Genomic DNA, 15046 nt, shown 5'->3' on the forward strand with positions numbered 1-15046 from the left:
TGCCCCGCTGACCTCCTTCCCTCGGACCTGCGCTCCCTCCTCCCTTCTCCCTGGCTACCTCCGTGGAGTGAATGATGTGCGGGAGGACGATGTCTTTGTTGGGTTTTTAGTACCCAGACTTCCTGCTCAGGAAGCTGTATTGTTTGCAGGCACGTTAAACCCATTAGGCTTTAGCTTGTTGTTCAGTACACTCTAATAGATGTTTCCATCTCAGCGGCATCTGCAAGCTCTACAGCAAATGGGGTGAAAGGCTTTACATTATTATTTTGCGTAATTCTATTTCCCCCATGATGCGAGGCAAAGGAGCAAGTACTGTAGCCTCAAACAAATTAACAAATGTACGGGTTGATGTAAATTCTAGCAAGAGGAGACTGTCTTAACTATGGCGTTGATACAACCCTTAATTGCACTGCACAGGAGAGGTAAATTCAAGAGGGGGACCTGCATACCGCTGAGTTACAAGCTCCACGGCATCCTCTGCAAAAAGCAATTGCTGCCCTCAGCCCCATTTCAAGAGACGAGATATTGCTACAACAAAATACAGGATGGGATCAATAAAGTAAATTCGTTCGTAAATTAAAACATCCATGAAAAGCTCCCCTGAACCTCTGGAGGGTTACGCAGTGCAGGAGCAAAAGCACCTGCCTGTCTCCGGACCATGGCATCCAATATTGCCTGTCTCTGGGAGCAGCGCTGTGATTAATTATTTACAGCTACCGACTTTGCTGCTGGAGCCTCTTGAAAGCTCAGGGGTGACACAGGGGAAAGAAAAAGGGTGCCAGGGTAGCAAGGGAGGAAACTAAAAGGAGTCTGAGCCCGGATTTCCAGGGATGGGCATGTTCATGGAGCTGGTAACCACTGTAGGTTTAATGTCCTTCTTTCCCTGGTTAACTATATTAATGTCTTTGCTAGCTCTCCTCAACAAAGATGCACTCAAGCAGACCTGCAAACAACAAATCCTGTGGTCTACAGGAGTATTTTCGTCCCCCTGCCCATCCTTTCCAGGCCCTCCTTTAAATGTGTGCACCCTTTAACCTTTCAGGGTGTCCAGGAACCTGCTACACCTGGAAATAGTCCAACCCCTTCCCTAATCAGCTTTCATAGTCTTCTTGGTAGAAGAAAATGGTAGGAAGCACTGGTAGAAACGTTTTCACTAATCCCTGCCCAAGCAGGGTGTAAAAGCCCCTCACCCTTTGCCGGGCACCACAATCACCCCAAATTTCCCACACCGCCACAGAGGAACTCGGTTCTTCTTTCTCCAGGGGAATCCCTTGCCTTGACAAGCTGCATCATCTGTCAGCAGCTGGTGGCCAAGGATGCACAGCCAAGTCTGACTCCATCCCACCGTGCACACCTTCATCTCACCTTCAGCAAGGTTTCCTACTTCCATTTCGGTATTACCTGAGAGTGTGCTATGGAAGAGGGAGGGTGGGTGAGCCACCGAGAGACCCGAGGGGAAACACAGCAGAGATCTGAAAAGCTGCAAAGGTTGCCAGCAGTTAAAAATGAGAATAACCTACTGCATTTAGATACTGCTCATCCACAACGCTTCTTTAAGAATAAAATGAAACAGAAAAGTACTTTGATCCAGCACAAAGGACAATGAGCAGACCAAATAAAAAGGCAGATAAGACTTAGTTGATAAAAAAAAATTTGCATGACTAGAGCAGCATGCTAAGGTCAGTCTGGTTCTTGTTTCCTTTGACTGGATCGAGTCCATTTTGCTCAGCCCAGCTCTCCCATAACGCACCGTATCTCCTCTGGGGATGGCACTTGCTTGGCGAGAGCCGTGTTTTTCTCCTAGTGGATGGACATCTCCGGATGGAAAGAAAGATTATTTTCGATTAATGCAATTTCTCCCAGGTAAGGTCAAGAGGTCTCACTGAATTTGCTCCTCTGCAGGGAGGAGGCAGAACTGGCACTGCAGGATTAGTGCCGCAGGCTGGGTACGGCAGGGGAAGGAGGCAGAAAGGAGGGATGAGATAGCAAATACCAGAAGGTATACCTGCATCAGAGTAAGGAGAGAGGAAAGCAAAAAGACCAAAACCCAACGGGACTGGGGGGGGGGACACACGTGCCTGGCTCAGGTCTCCAGCCCTCAGCTCCCCGACGGCCCAAGCCCCCTCCAGCACCCCAGGAAGAGGATGTACGGTGGGAATTGCTATTCCTGCCTTGCTCCAAGCATCCCCGCGCGTTTGCCGTGGTACCTGTGGAGCACACGGGGGCCATGCCAGCACAGTGCAAAAAGGGGAGAAATAGTCAATCCCAGAGTGCCACCCCTTGATTTCGGAGAGCCTGACCCAAACCCGCTCCCAGATCAGCCCTGCAGGACCAGGACCGACAGCACCCAGCTCCCGACCTCAGCTCCAGAGCAAGCTGCTTCCCATCTTTGTGCCTCAGTTTCCCCAAGAACAAGCCAGGGAATAGGTACCACCTGCCCCTATAACGTGTTTGGGGAGCAGTGGATAAACTGGGACAGGCAAAGGCTGTGGGTTGCGACAGTGGGGGCTGACTTAGCACAGCGGGCGCCATTCCCCGGCCGCGCTGGGGAGGAAAGGGTGCTGCAAAGAGCCTTGCTTAGTCCTCCCTGCAACTTCTGCAAGCTGCATCCAGCTGTGCCCTCGAAGGCACTTTGTCCTGAACAATAAAGCGCCAGCTGACGTGCTGCTACAAGAGCGTGGACTGCCTAACGACCTCCATAGCATCCCTGCAGCCGAGCACCCGCTCCACGCCAAACCTCCTCTTCCAGCTCAAAACTGCATTAGGAGGGTGTCGGACCAAGGTTACCCCACATAACAGCGGGGGTTTTAAGCCAAGCAGCAAAACATTATGTTTGGTTTTCAGGGTGCCGTGACGGGGGCAGCTTCGGTGCCTCTCACAGCTGCAGGAGGTGAGCAAGCTCCTTCCCAGAAAAGCATTTTGCAAGGCTTTTTTTGCAAGCAGTGACACCACATCTGCAGCATCGCAAGGAAGGAACTAATCCTGGGTCTGTGAGACCAGGCTCTTGCAGACGCTGTGAATGCAGCACGCCAGCACCACTTACAAACGCAAGCCCAAAGTGACCATCCCACCTATCTTAATTAGCTACCCGAGAGCAATTAGGCTGTGTTTGCACAACATATCATGATTATACAATGTGCTTAATGAGTGTCAGAGGCTGCTGTCTGCGAGCTGGGGAATGCTGTCCAGAGGGCTGGGGTGGCTGAAGAACTGGGCCGTGGCCACGGGCAAATCCCTGCCTGCAGGAGCGAGGGCAGAGGTTGCCCCGAGCTGCTTTCAGACCTGAGGGCAGCCTGGCAGCATCCCCTCTCCTTCCCGAGCCCCCTCCAGCCAGCCCCAGAGACACGGTTTCTGCACGGTGGTCTATTGGTGCTGGCGATGGGACATTTCTGCAAAGCTGGAGTAGATGCCACCGCTTGACTTCAGTCCTTTGCTCCTGGTGAGACACTCATCAGGACAACACGGCCGCTGGAAGCCTGCTTGGTGAGCTGATGGCCTCTTGCTGACCAAAGGGGATGAGCTTGCCCCATACATGGATGGGAAGGGATGTCCGAGAAACACAACGGTGGGGCACGGAGTGATGGCAAAGGCATGTTTCTCCCCGACCACCTTCCCAGTGGAGGTGCCTTAGCAGCGGGGGTCTCCTCCACCTGGGATGGTCTTCACCACGAGCGGCAAGCAGAGACAACGCAGCCAGCGTCTGCTCCCCGTCACACCTTCGCATCTCGCTAGCCTGCAGAGCAGCTGCAGTTCTGCTCTGAGAAACCCTTCCAAGCATCTTCATCCAAACACTTCACTATTCCTCTTCCCTTCCCCTCCTCAGCCACGAGGATTGAAGCCCCACGGCGAAGCAGCTGCTGCAGCCGGCTCCGGCGTTTCTGCACTGCTCTCTCGTGTACAGCTGTACCCATCAGCTCTGACACAGCTATATTCACTTACACACATCATCAGAGGGGAGAGGTGTTATCTCAGCCCAGCGAGGTATTTATGACGCCAAACGCTGCTCTGTTGGAGCTCTCAATGCTGCGTTTCACCTTTTCTCCCCCAAATCACAGGAGCGTGAAATTCGTCGGCTAGGGAGACGCAGCCACCGAGAGGCTGGTGTTGGGTGGGATGCAGGGTGACAGGCAGAGGTGGCAGGATCCGTGACCGCAAGCGGTGTCACTGACCTTGGCACAAAGCCCTTTAAAGCCAGCGCTGCACCCTGATGAAGCAGAAAATTGCTTCCTTATACACCTGCAAGTAAACTCTCAAGCAAAATTGCTTCTCCCATAAAACTCAGAGGGATTTTCTGTGCTCAACAGCAGCATTTAGGAGTCTAGCTAGGTGCATGGGTGGCCAGGTTTCACCGAGGGTGACCTCTGGGAGACAATGTTTTCGGTGCAGGGGCTCAGTGGAGCGGCTCATGCAGCAGGACCCCAACCAGCAGCTACCAAGCACCCACAGGATTTACTCATATACTCCAGGGAAGGTGACGGATGGATGGTTGTTCAGAGAGCACAGGTGCCTGATGCTGCAGATCCATCAGCTGATATTATTCCTTCAGCTACGGATGAAGGATTTGTCCTCAGAGTCCCTTTTTCTCCACGTTTTTGGTCTGGGTCACTCGGGAAGGCAGAGCCTGGCACGACAAGCCCCAGGTGTTGTGGGTACAGGGAGCTGAGCTTGGACGTCGCCAGAAGGCCAGTCCCACACCAGCTGATGCCATCAGGCTACGATAAAATATTGCCATTAATTACAGCCTTGCTTGCCTGACGTCACCGCTCCCAGGAGACAGCGACCTGCACAGTGGCAAAGCAGGGGGCTACAATCGGGGACATAACCCCCATATGTACAGAGCTTGGCCAGATAATCTTGCAGCACAGATTACGATGCTCCGCTTGTCCCCAAGCTGTCCTTTCTTTGATACCAGGGCAGCAGAGGTACCCCAAAACCTCCCAGTTTCTCTGGGACTTGCACAATGGTCCTGACTGCGATAGCAGGGGCGCAGGCTTGGTGGCACCAGAGTCCTGTCCCATTCCCGAGGACACAAATCTATCACGACGCCTTTATTAATAGCAGCGCGGCTCCTGTTAGCTGAACAAGGAAAAGCACGCACTGGGCTCAGCAGAGCTTGAGTAAATAACGGCGAATGTAACAGAGCAAATTAAATCCCAGCAGGGGAGACAAAATGCCAGCAAATATCCCGTAATCTGTCTTCCTTCTGCTGAATTTCTAGATAATTTACATTCATTGGTCGTAAAACCGGAATAGTGTCAGTGTGTGCATTTATGAGCGTGCCTGTGTTAAATGGGAAGCTGGCTTGGAAAATGTGGGTGCAAAGATGCTTTATAATCCAATGTATACACATCATTCTCTCCCTGGAAAAAGACTGAGGGATAAAATGGATGTGTAAATGTGCCCAAAAGCTGTTTCCATCTTGCACCAACTGGCAAAAAAAAAAGCGAAAATGAGATCAGCCCAGCTCGGTGACTCTTTATAATGAGAAATGTGTCAGGGATGACACATCCCGGAAACCCCACAAGAAGCTAAACCAAAGGAAATCTGTTACTGAGAAGTTAAAAGATTAAAAGAAAGAGAAAAATTGGTGTTGAAACCCATGAAACACAACCACGGGCGATGAGGAAGAGGCACCAGCCCTGCTCCGGCACGGGGCAGGACCGGGTGCTCTCCGGAGGTCCCTGTCAGCCCTGACCCCATCTGATTTGGGAAGGATGAAGGCCTCCTCCCCATTTTTGTGATGAGGTCTCACAGAGCTCCCTCCCCTCCTTGGCACGCCCTGTCAGATGCTGGAGCCCTTCTTGGAGGGGTCCTCACCTGCTCCAGCACTGCAAGATGTGGTGAAGGTGTTGATGCTCACCTGGCGGTACCGAAACAGAGATGGGAGCTCTCACACCGTCCCCCATGGAGATGAGGCGCTGCAAAAGGGTAATGTGGAGGAGCTGGAGCTGTGGATGCTGTCACGCAGCTGTGGGGTTCACCTGACCCTACATCTGCACTGGGGACACCTGCCCCTGAGCTACCCCCTGGACAATTGCATCCAACGGAGAGAGACCATCACTTCCACGGCCCAACCCCACCTGACGTGGCCAACAGAAGAAGTAGGACAGCCAGTCGCATCCTCAAGATGTATTTGCTAATGGCAAAGGCAGCAACATATCCAGCCCACAGACACGGTGCAAAGTCCAGCAGTCTGATGTAAGGTGAGATCAGCCGCAGCCGCACTCATTCCCTGGGGGGACACATGGCAGGATAAAAGGGAGAGGGTCTTCCCACTGCGAAAAAATGGGTTGCTTTTGGGTGGTCATTTCTGAGAGAGCACGCAGCTTTCCTGTAGCTCTGCAGATCAAGGCCAGCAGAGCCCTAAACATGGCATGGGGCTGTCCCCATGTGCTGGATGACCTTTGTGGTGGCGGTTGCCATCATCATGCATCTTTGGGAAGAAGACAACACCCATCGCAAGGGCTGAGGTGGCCTCGCCTGCAAGAGGGGAAAGCACCCGAGAGCAAAAGTGGCTCGGAACGCAGAGGGAAGGAACTGCAGAGGTTACGGGCAAGGGGAGGTGTTGCAGCTGAGATCCCCAATCTCGGCGCACTACAGAAGCAGCAAGGCTGGGAATTGCGTAATGACGTGAATCATCCGCACGGTTTCGTTTTCAAAGGCTGCCCAGGGCTACGGAGCCGTCGGGGTCCAGTACCCCCAGAGACACACACACACACACACCCCCCCCAGCTCGCCGGCTCGCTCCTGCTGCTTCCCAAGCTCTCGCGGGATGCATCCCGCTCCGTGCAAAAGCAACGTCTCGTTAAACCTCGGCGCAGCTCCTGCCCTTATTTCTCCCCGTGTGAACTATGGGTTTGTTTGTGCTGGCAGGGTGAATGCGGTTCAGCTCAAGGACGTGTAAGATGTTTGCCAGACAGGGAGCTCACGGCTTTGCAAGTTTTACTCCTTCTCTATAAGATTTTAGGCAGACTGTTGAATAAAAGGTTAGCCCTCTCCTTTGGACCATGCCAGATGCTGAGCATACTCTCGTACGGGGAGACAAACAGATGTGGCGTGTACCACAGAAAAGTGATGTCTTGTGTCCTCGGTGGGGATTTTCTATTCTAGCACCACCTCCTGTGTGTTTGGCAGGGAAATACTCCCTTCTTCAAGCAGCTCAAAACCTCAGGATAGGAGTTAAAATGGTGAATTAAGTATGAAAATCCCTTTCCCCAGGGGGGACCTGCCTTTCCGTAGGCTGCAGACACAGTGCTCGAGTCTATGGAGAAACATCTGCCAAAAGAAGTCTGAAGGAAGGTGATCCCAAACCAGAGTTTTTTTAATTTGGGATTTCATACACTGTAAATACCTTCCTGATAATTTTTTTCTCCACACTTCACTGATGCTTGAACAGGAGTGAAGACTGAGAAAAAGATGAGCTTTTTGCTGAGTATTTCTAAAGAGCTGTAAGACTTTGCGGTGCTGTTTGCAAGGAGCAGCTGGAGGAAATGTATGAAAGCGAGAAAAAGGCAGGAGCCAGAGGGGCTCCAGCGACTGACGGATGCAGACACGCTCCGACGAGAAAAACTAACTTTTCGAAGGGGAAGATATTGCAAAATGAAAAGCAGGAGATGCTGCAAAAGCCTTGTGCCTTGCACGCACGGCCTGAGTGAAAGCCCAAGTAGCTCCCTGGAGCACAGTCTCCCTGGAGCAATCTAGATGTTGTTTGCTATATATTATCTATAACTTCTAAAATAAAAAAAAAAAAAGAGGATTTTCCACCTGCACACACAGTCTGCCCAGGACCGTGGATCTGATCCCCCACGCTGATGCTGAGTATCACATGAGGAGCACTTACACACCAGCTCGCTTGCTTCCTACCCATTTATTTCCACGGGACATTCAAGGGCAGCTCTTTTCTCCCTCCAGACCAATCCATAGGTTAACAATCAAAGCGTCCCCAAATTCTGGGGGGAGACCGGTAAGATTTGCTTCACCAGGAGCTGTGAACGATGCCGGCCACCCGCACGCAAAAGGGATTGATTGGAGGGAAGGTGCAGAGAAATGCTGCTACGATGAACAGGGAACTGAGAGTAGAGCTTAGGAGAAGTGAAAAACTTCCTTAGCCAGCAAAAGAGAGGAGGAGAGGAGCTGGTTATAAACACCCAGGAGGAAACACTGAGGGTAGAAGAGAGCTGGTGCCATTACAGGGCGATGCTGGGACAAGGAGCAAGCGCTGGAGCAAGCCCCAGCCCAGTGCAGCCGTCGGGGGCTGGAGCTGCCACGGGAAAGGGAAGAAACACTGATATTTTGGGCAGCAGGGGGAATTAATTCATGTCACAGCTACATATCATTCTTCCATTATTTAATATTAATGGACTGCAGAAAGTCGTCTTTATTATGGAAGGATGTTGTTTCTTTTCTTTTTGCTGCCAGGTTTTTTTACACCCTTTGGAAGAAGCATCTCCTGCTCACCCTGAGAGCAGGTACGGGCTGGCACACTCAGACAGATCAAGGAAGCCCAGTGAAAAAGGAGATTATTTTCTGGAAGTCCCCAGACTTGCAGCTGGAGCCACATCTGGCTCCGGCTGAGCTGCCTGTCTGCAGCCCGGCACCCGGCCGGCAGCAAGCCCTCTCCTGCATCCCTGGGAGCAATCTTGTCCAATCTTGTTTCTCCAGCCAGCCACCCACTATCGATCTCTCCTGGAGGATATTTCAGAGCCTTGCAGTGTTTGAATCATGTTTCAAGCCAGAAATTCCCCTTGTCGCTTGCTGCTCCGCAGCGTCTTACACCACTGTCTCCATCTTTTGAAAATTAATATTTTCAAAGCCTGGGGGCTAACGACAGGTCCCGGGTTGGGTAATGAAGCTCCCAAGCCATCCCTCAAGTCCACATTTAGCAAGGTAATGGCTCGAGACACCAAGCATTTAATCCACGGGATGGCTCAAGCCAGGGCACATGCAGCTGGTTCAGGATAAAGCTGGGATGTGCTGCCGAGCTGCAGCGAGAGCAGCACGGTGCAGACCAGCACCCCCAGGGAGGCACTGGGACCAAACTGGGAGCCAGGAACCACAGAGGAAAGGGGGTTGGGATCTATTTTTGACCAGACCAGGGTCCCTGGAGACTCCTGGGCTGCTGCAGGGGAGGCAGCAGACCAAGCAGCCCAGCAAGACTGAACGGCTGGGTTAGGAGTGCTCGGGTGAGCCAGGATGAAGCATTTCAGAGCCTGGAAATGCCACCCACGCCCAGCAGCACGGCTAGCAAAGGTAAGAAAGCTGGAAGTGTAGGAGGGAAATCAAAGAGAAATTAGAGCACGTTGCAAAATAACCGAATAATAAATAACAACCAAGAGGACTGGGAGTCAGGAGGGCTCTCGCAGCCAGCTTGATGCCAGTGGTCCCCCCAACAGCCCTTCAGAAGCTTTATGAGTGAATTGGCCAAAGCAGAGCACAGCTTTGTACATGTCTGTGCAAACAAGGGCAGGGCAAACCCTCACCCAGGCTGCACGGCTTTTCAACAGCTGCTGACTCTTAGTGGATGGCAAAGCAGATGGGTGCCACGATGGGTGCCACAGCAGGGAGGCAATGCTCCTTTCTAACGCTTTTCACCTTTCTGGCATCTTCTGCCTGACCACAAGACACCATAGAACAGTGCCGGGTAGGGAGTGGAAAAAAACGCAGTCATGAAACTTCTGCAAATAACTGATAAAAGGCCCTTTGGAGCAGATCGATATGGCTTGGGCCACTGGTGAGAAATCAGATCCTGATGGGAGCTTGGATAAAGGATGCTCCATTGCCCGCTGGAGCTGTACCAGCAACCGTGGGCGAGCTGCACTGCCCTGCCTCAAGCGGATGCTATATAAGGTTATCATATACAGCTGGTAGGGTGAAATATAGACATGAATTTTGATAAGCTCCTGAAGCAGCTCAGCTCTGGCCTGTTTGTATGGCTGGGTAATCTTGGTTCTGCTCATAACTAGCCGTAAGTGTCTCTCTTTTTTGCCTCATTTGCCCCGTTCTTTGATTTACTCCAACGTCCTTGACCGGCATTTTTCTTTTTGCCGTGGACCTGGAGCACCAAGAGCAGCAGTGAAGAGCTCAGAACCTGCTCGGGTTGGACACGAAGCAGCAGGACCTGACAGCATCCCTGCTAGCATGATCCCACCCGTCTCCCAGTGCGCTGCAGGGGTTCCAGCCGGAGAAAGCCCATGGCACGGCTGCAAACCCATGCACACTGTGAAAAGGTGCCTCAGACACGTATCCGGGTGAGACAGGAGGGGGGGGAGGGATGTGCCCTTCTGACACAGCAATTGCCCCAAAACGCCAGAGATGTAAGAGATCCAGGGTGCATCCGTACACGCACCTTGCAGGGAGCCTTGGGCATAACATGTCTCTTAAGCGAAAAGAAACCTGCTCAGTGCCTGGAGCAGTAACAGGTTTTACAGTTTCTGTAGGTGGGCGTAAAGCACCCTTGAGCAACCCTGAGTCTGTGTCCTGAGGCGTGCCCAGATAAACCTCTGCTCCCTCTCCCTACAACCTGGACGTACTGCCAAGGATGGGGCAGCCTTGCCCCTGGCTAACCAGATCCACAGGGGCTGGAAGCTGAGGGGGTGCAACAGCCCCCACCCAGGGTGGGACATCCACCCCCCCCCCCCCCCCCCCGTCCCAGCACAGCCAGCCCTGTTGTCCCCATGCCCGCCAGGGAAACTACAGCTGAAACCTGACAGAAGCAACAAGCATGGCCAAGGCGTGATCAGCTGGGCTGGGCGAAGCACAGCGCCTTCTTCCAGCGTTTAACCTCACCTCCGAGTGTTAAAAATCAGGGTTTTCAGGGAGGACAGGCTGGTGCCACAGCTGACTCCCGGGAGGATATGCCCACCTCCAAGGCTTTAAGCACTGGCCGGTTTAAGGGACACACCAGTTCCGCCATTTGCAAGACCCAGGAGAAACCAAGAAGCCTGCTTCACCCGAGACCGGTCCAGCTAAGGAAAACTCAGCAGGACGCTGGCAGGAGCAGGCAGAACCAGCAGCTCAGCCCTGAACACAGGGCTTGTCCCCAGGCTAAGCCGGCACCTCTCCTGAGCAGCAAATGCACGTAACAAATAAGAGGGATGCAACCCATCACCCTGGTCACTGGGCTGTTTGCATCTTCACCCACAGCCTGCAGAGCTGCAGAAAGGCTTTCCCCCTGGCGTTAACCCTTTCCTGGTCCCTGCCACCAATCTTTTTCTCAGAGCCAGGAGGTCACATCAGCTTTTTCTGACCAACATGGTGATCCCGCCTTGAATCGGTTCCTCTCCCAAGCAAGGCACTGCCGGAGAAGCTTGGGTCCGGCCAGGGTCCCCGTGTGGCACTGACACTGTGCCAGCCCAGGCACAGGTCAGGTCCACGCCTGCCTGGCATCCTCCCCACGAGCACGGCAAGACCTGGGGTGAGAAGAGGCGTTGCCATAAAAGACGAAGCAAAACTGTAAGAGAAACCAACCGTGGCAGCCTCAGGGGTTGGGAAAACTCCCTGTAAAGGGAGAAATAAGTGGAGCTGCCTTACTGGAAAAAACAAGACTCAAATAAGTAAGCGCAAGCAGAGAGGAAGCGACAAAATACATGTGCAGAAAGCCGGCACGGAACAGGCGTGCAGAACATTTGTAATTGCTCTTTTTTTTTCCCCCCTTTAGCTTTTAAGCTGCTGGGAAAATCCAGCTCCTGAGCCAAACGGGTTCACGGAGTCTTGCAAAACAATACAGGGAAAAGCAGCATGAGAAACTTCACATCTACCGAACCCTAAACCCGTCCTGCAGCCCAGAGGCAGACCCTGAGCGAGCTCGGTACTGAAGTTATCCTGAGCATCTCCTCGCAGCGGGCAGGTGCTGCCATACTCACAATTTCAGGACTCTCCCGATCCCAATCCCACTGCGCTGGGAGCAAAAGTTTTCCTCTGCCAGCGGCTGCTGGGGCCATTCACTACTTTTACTTCCCAGCCTGGAGGTGGGGATGGGTGTGTGGAGGTGGGGCTTAGGCTGCAATTTCAAGAGCCAATGTACATTTTAACCAAAACTTTTGCAATCTCTTTCAATAGGATTTTTTTAATGTTTGTTTGGTTTTTTTTTTCCTTCTGAAGTTGCAATCCAAAAATGACAGAGCTGCCCATGCGGGCAGCTGATACAGGGCTTTGCAAACTGCTTACGCTGTCCCAGTCCAAACCGGTCTTTGCTTTCGCTCCGTCTTCTGGCTCCCGTCTCCTCTCCCCCCCGCGCAAGGGTCCCATCCCTCCCAGCCCTTTTCCTTACATTCATCATTCATTTTCTGTTATTCCAACTGCTTTATCTGCATTTATTTCTTTACCTTTCGAAGCTGTGGTGTTAGCCTGGGATTAATTATTTTTCAATAACTCTCCCCGTTGCTTTTTTGCACTAATCAGTAAGGCATTTCCAGATAAGAACCAGAGGAGTTAAGGAGCAGGCAGCCCCAGCTAAAGCTGTCAAGGAGAACCCGGGATTTCTCCCTTTGGGATTCTTCTGGTGCCTTTGTGTGTTTGGGTTGCAGGCAGGGGACGGCTGCGGGTGGGCCTCGGGGATCTCCTCTCCTTGCTTGGACCCGGGTGGATGCTCTGCCTGGCTGCTGGCACGGCTCCTTCCCAGCCCCACCATCCTTCGAGCGTGTTCCTCCTCCTCACCCATGGTTGCTGGGTTTGCTCCACCTGCTGCCGGCTTGGCTGGAGACGGTGACCCGTGTGTGCCCGCAGTGCCATGGATGGAGCTGGCCCTGGCCCCGGCCGTCTCCGTGCTGCAGAGAGATGAGGGGGATGAGCTGCTGCCCGCACTCAGACACCATGAACGGAGGCATGGGGTGAAAGCAGACAGGGCTACCAACTTGTTCTGGAAATGCATCGGCAAAGAAAAACTGGGTTGTCCCTTTTGCGTGAGCAGGGGTGCGGAGGTTGTCGTACAACCTGGGAGTCACCAGGACCCGCCGCCGAGCATCGCCGGCGAGGCAAAGCAAGACGGGCTTTAGCTCGTCACAGCTGGGGAGACACCCGCAATCTTTGGGTGGAGGCAGGGGGATGAAGTGTGAGGATGCCGTCCCCGGCGGGAGCTGGCTGGAGGGGCTGTGTTTAACCTGCGGGCTTGGAAATACGTCCGAGCACCCAGGGGAGGACACTCACCTTACCTTACCCACTTTGGGAGCTCGATCCACCCTGGGAGGCTCTTCTCAGTCAACTCTGCAGAAGGAGGTGATGGAAACATCACCAAACGTGGCTGGAGATATTGCAGGTGCTCCAGAGAGCAGCATAAACTGCCTCTCTCAAAACAGGTCCCTGGATGTCCATCCCTCAGACCTCCAGCCCTGCTGGCCTTTTGCAGCTTCAAAAATCAGCATTCTCACAGTTTACTGGGAAACCTGGCTGTCCCCGTCCGCTCTAACGTTGCTCGTGCATTTCCCTGCTCAGAAAATCCGGGACCCTCTCTGCAACCATCTGCAGATGGACTAGCTCAGATGCAGAGCCCGATTTATAAAAGCTCTTAGGTGGGACTAGCAAGACGGTCCCTCTCCAGCTCCCTCCCCTCTCGCCCTCCTCCTGCTGCTGTGCCATGGTGGTGGGAAGCCCAGAGGCTGCTCAGGGACCTGGTAGCTTGCAAAAAGGTCAAGGAGGGAAAGGTTTTAGTAGAGCAACCTCAGTTATGGATCCTCCGAGGCCCAGCCATGACCTCGGTCCAGGGGAGCCCAGGTTTGGTAGCACTCCAGGACTGCTGCAGCCATCGTTGCCTCCCTTGAGCTTTCAACGGGATAAAGAGGGCAGAGCAAGGCTGGCATGAGGTACGGGGTCTGGACAATTAATGCTGAAAGTGTTTTACTGCTTTGCTTGATAACCCACAGTCTCTGGAGGTAACATTTTCAGGACCAAATGCCATGAGACTCTATGAGCTGCTGCTCTTTCAGTGGATCATGTACCCTAATCCTGCAAACACTTTTGCAAGTTCACCTTATAGTCTCCATAAAAGCCATACGTGTGCATCTTTTTCCAGAAACCCAACCAAACAGGTTGTTTTGAACCTCTTCAAATACCTGGATTTCAAAAGCTCTGGAGGACGAGTCCATCCCTTCACCTGGTGCTGCCACTTGGTCAAAATGCTGCACCCTGCCCAGGCACTGCTGCTGGTCCTTCCCGCTGCCTTCCTCAAGGATGCCTGGGGGTACATGGCCTCGGCTGCCCTGAACATCGGTGTCCGGGGCTGTCTCGGCTGCAAATGGGCGCCCAAACCCAGGTGGGGTTTGCCAGGGCAAATTCACACTTGGATTTCATGATGCTGCAGCCTGGAGACGCAGACAGCTGCAAAGTCACGTCCGAGGAGAATATAAGGTAGCAGGGGAGATGGAGAGACCTTTGGTGGGTTCCCCATTCTCTTTTCATCCCAAAAGCCACAACAAGCTCCCAGATGGAAACTCCGAATGGGATATTTTCCAACTCAGGGCTGCGGTGCAGCAGCAGCCGAGAAAGGCACAGCCATATTTTCCTCCTGGCATTTCTTGTTGGAGTCTGAGGGATGGGACAGACCAGCCATGGGAAACGGGGCACGCCGGGCAGAGGGACTTGATGTTTCCGAAGGGAAGATTATCTGCTTTCCCTGCACAAGCTCATTAAATAATAATTAAACAACCGCTTTATTAGCTCTAGCAGCAGAGATACATTTTGCTAAGTAGGAGACAGCCAAATCAGTGCGTTCAAAAATACTCTTCACCCAAGTGACCCTGAGCTGTCCTCCCAAACAGGGCTGCATCAGGCAGATAATGCAGTGCAGAGAAAATAAACTTTATCAACTCCCGTAGGCTCTGCGATAACTCAGGAAGGCATTATTAGATCTAAAAAACGTATTATTAATATTTTACAGCTGCATGACTCCTTTCTTTCCAGAGAGGCTGTGCAGCCTGCACAGACAGCCCCCCAGGACCCACCAAACGCGGTTAATTTGGGGGTGGGAGGTCAGAGCTCCTTGACAGGAGGGAATAACCTGGTGGGAAGAGGAGACTCTCCAGCTGCAAAGGAGCAAGAGGCAGGCACCCAAAAT

The 15046-nt window shown here is 52.9% G+C and overlaps 1 protein-coding gene across 1 annotated transcript in view; it reads right to left on the reverse strand.

The window, feature by feature from the left end:
- Nucleotides 1–11925, reverse strand: part of SLCO2B1 (solute carrier organic anion transporter family member 2B1) — a 62958-nt gene extending 51033 nt beyond the window's left edge. Inside the window, exon 1 of the mRNA XM_076328554.1 lies at nt 11862–11925. The gene's annotated coding sequence lies outside the window, so the exon portion shown is untranslated. The remainder of the gene's footprint in view (nt 1–11861) is intronic.
- Nucleotides 11926–15046: the final 3121 nt, after the last annotated feature.

This window comes from Aptenodytes patagonicus, chromosome 1 (genome assembly GCF_965638725.1).
Source record: "Aptenodytes patagonicus chromosome 1, bAptPat1.pri.cur, whole genome shotgun sequence".
NCBI lineage: Eukaryota > Metazoa > Chordata > Aves > Sphenisciformes > Spheniscidae > Aptenodytes > Aptenodytes patagonicus.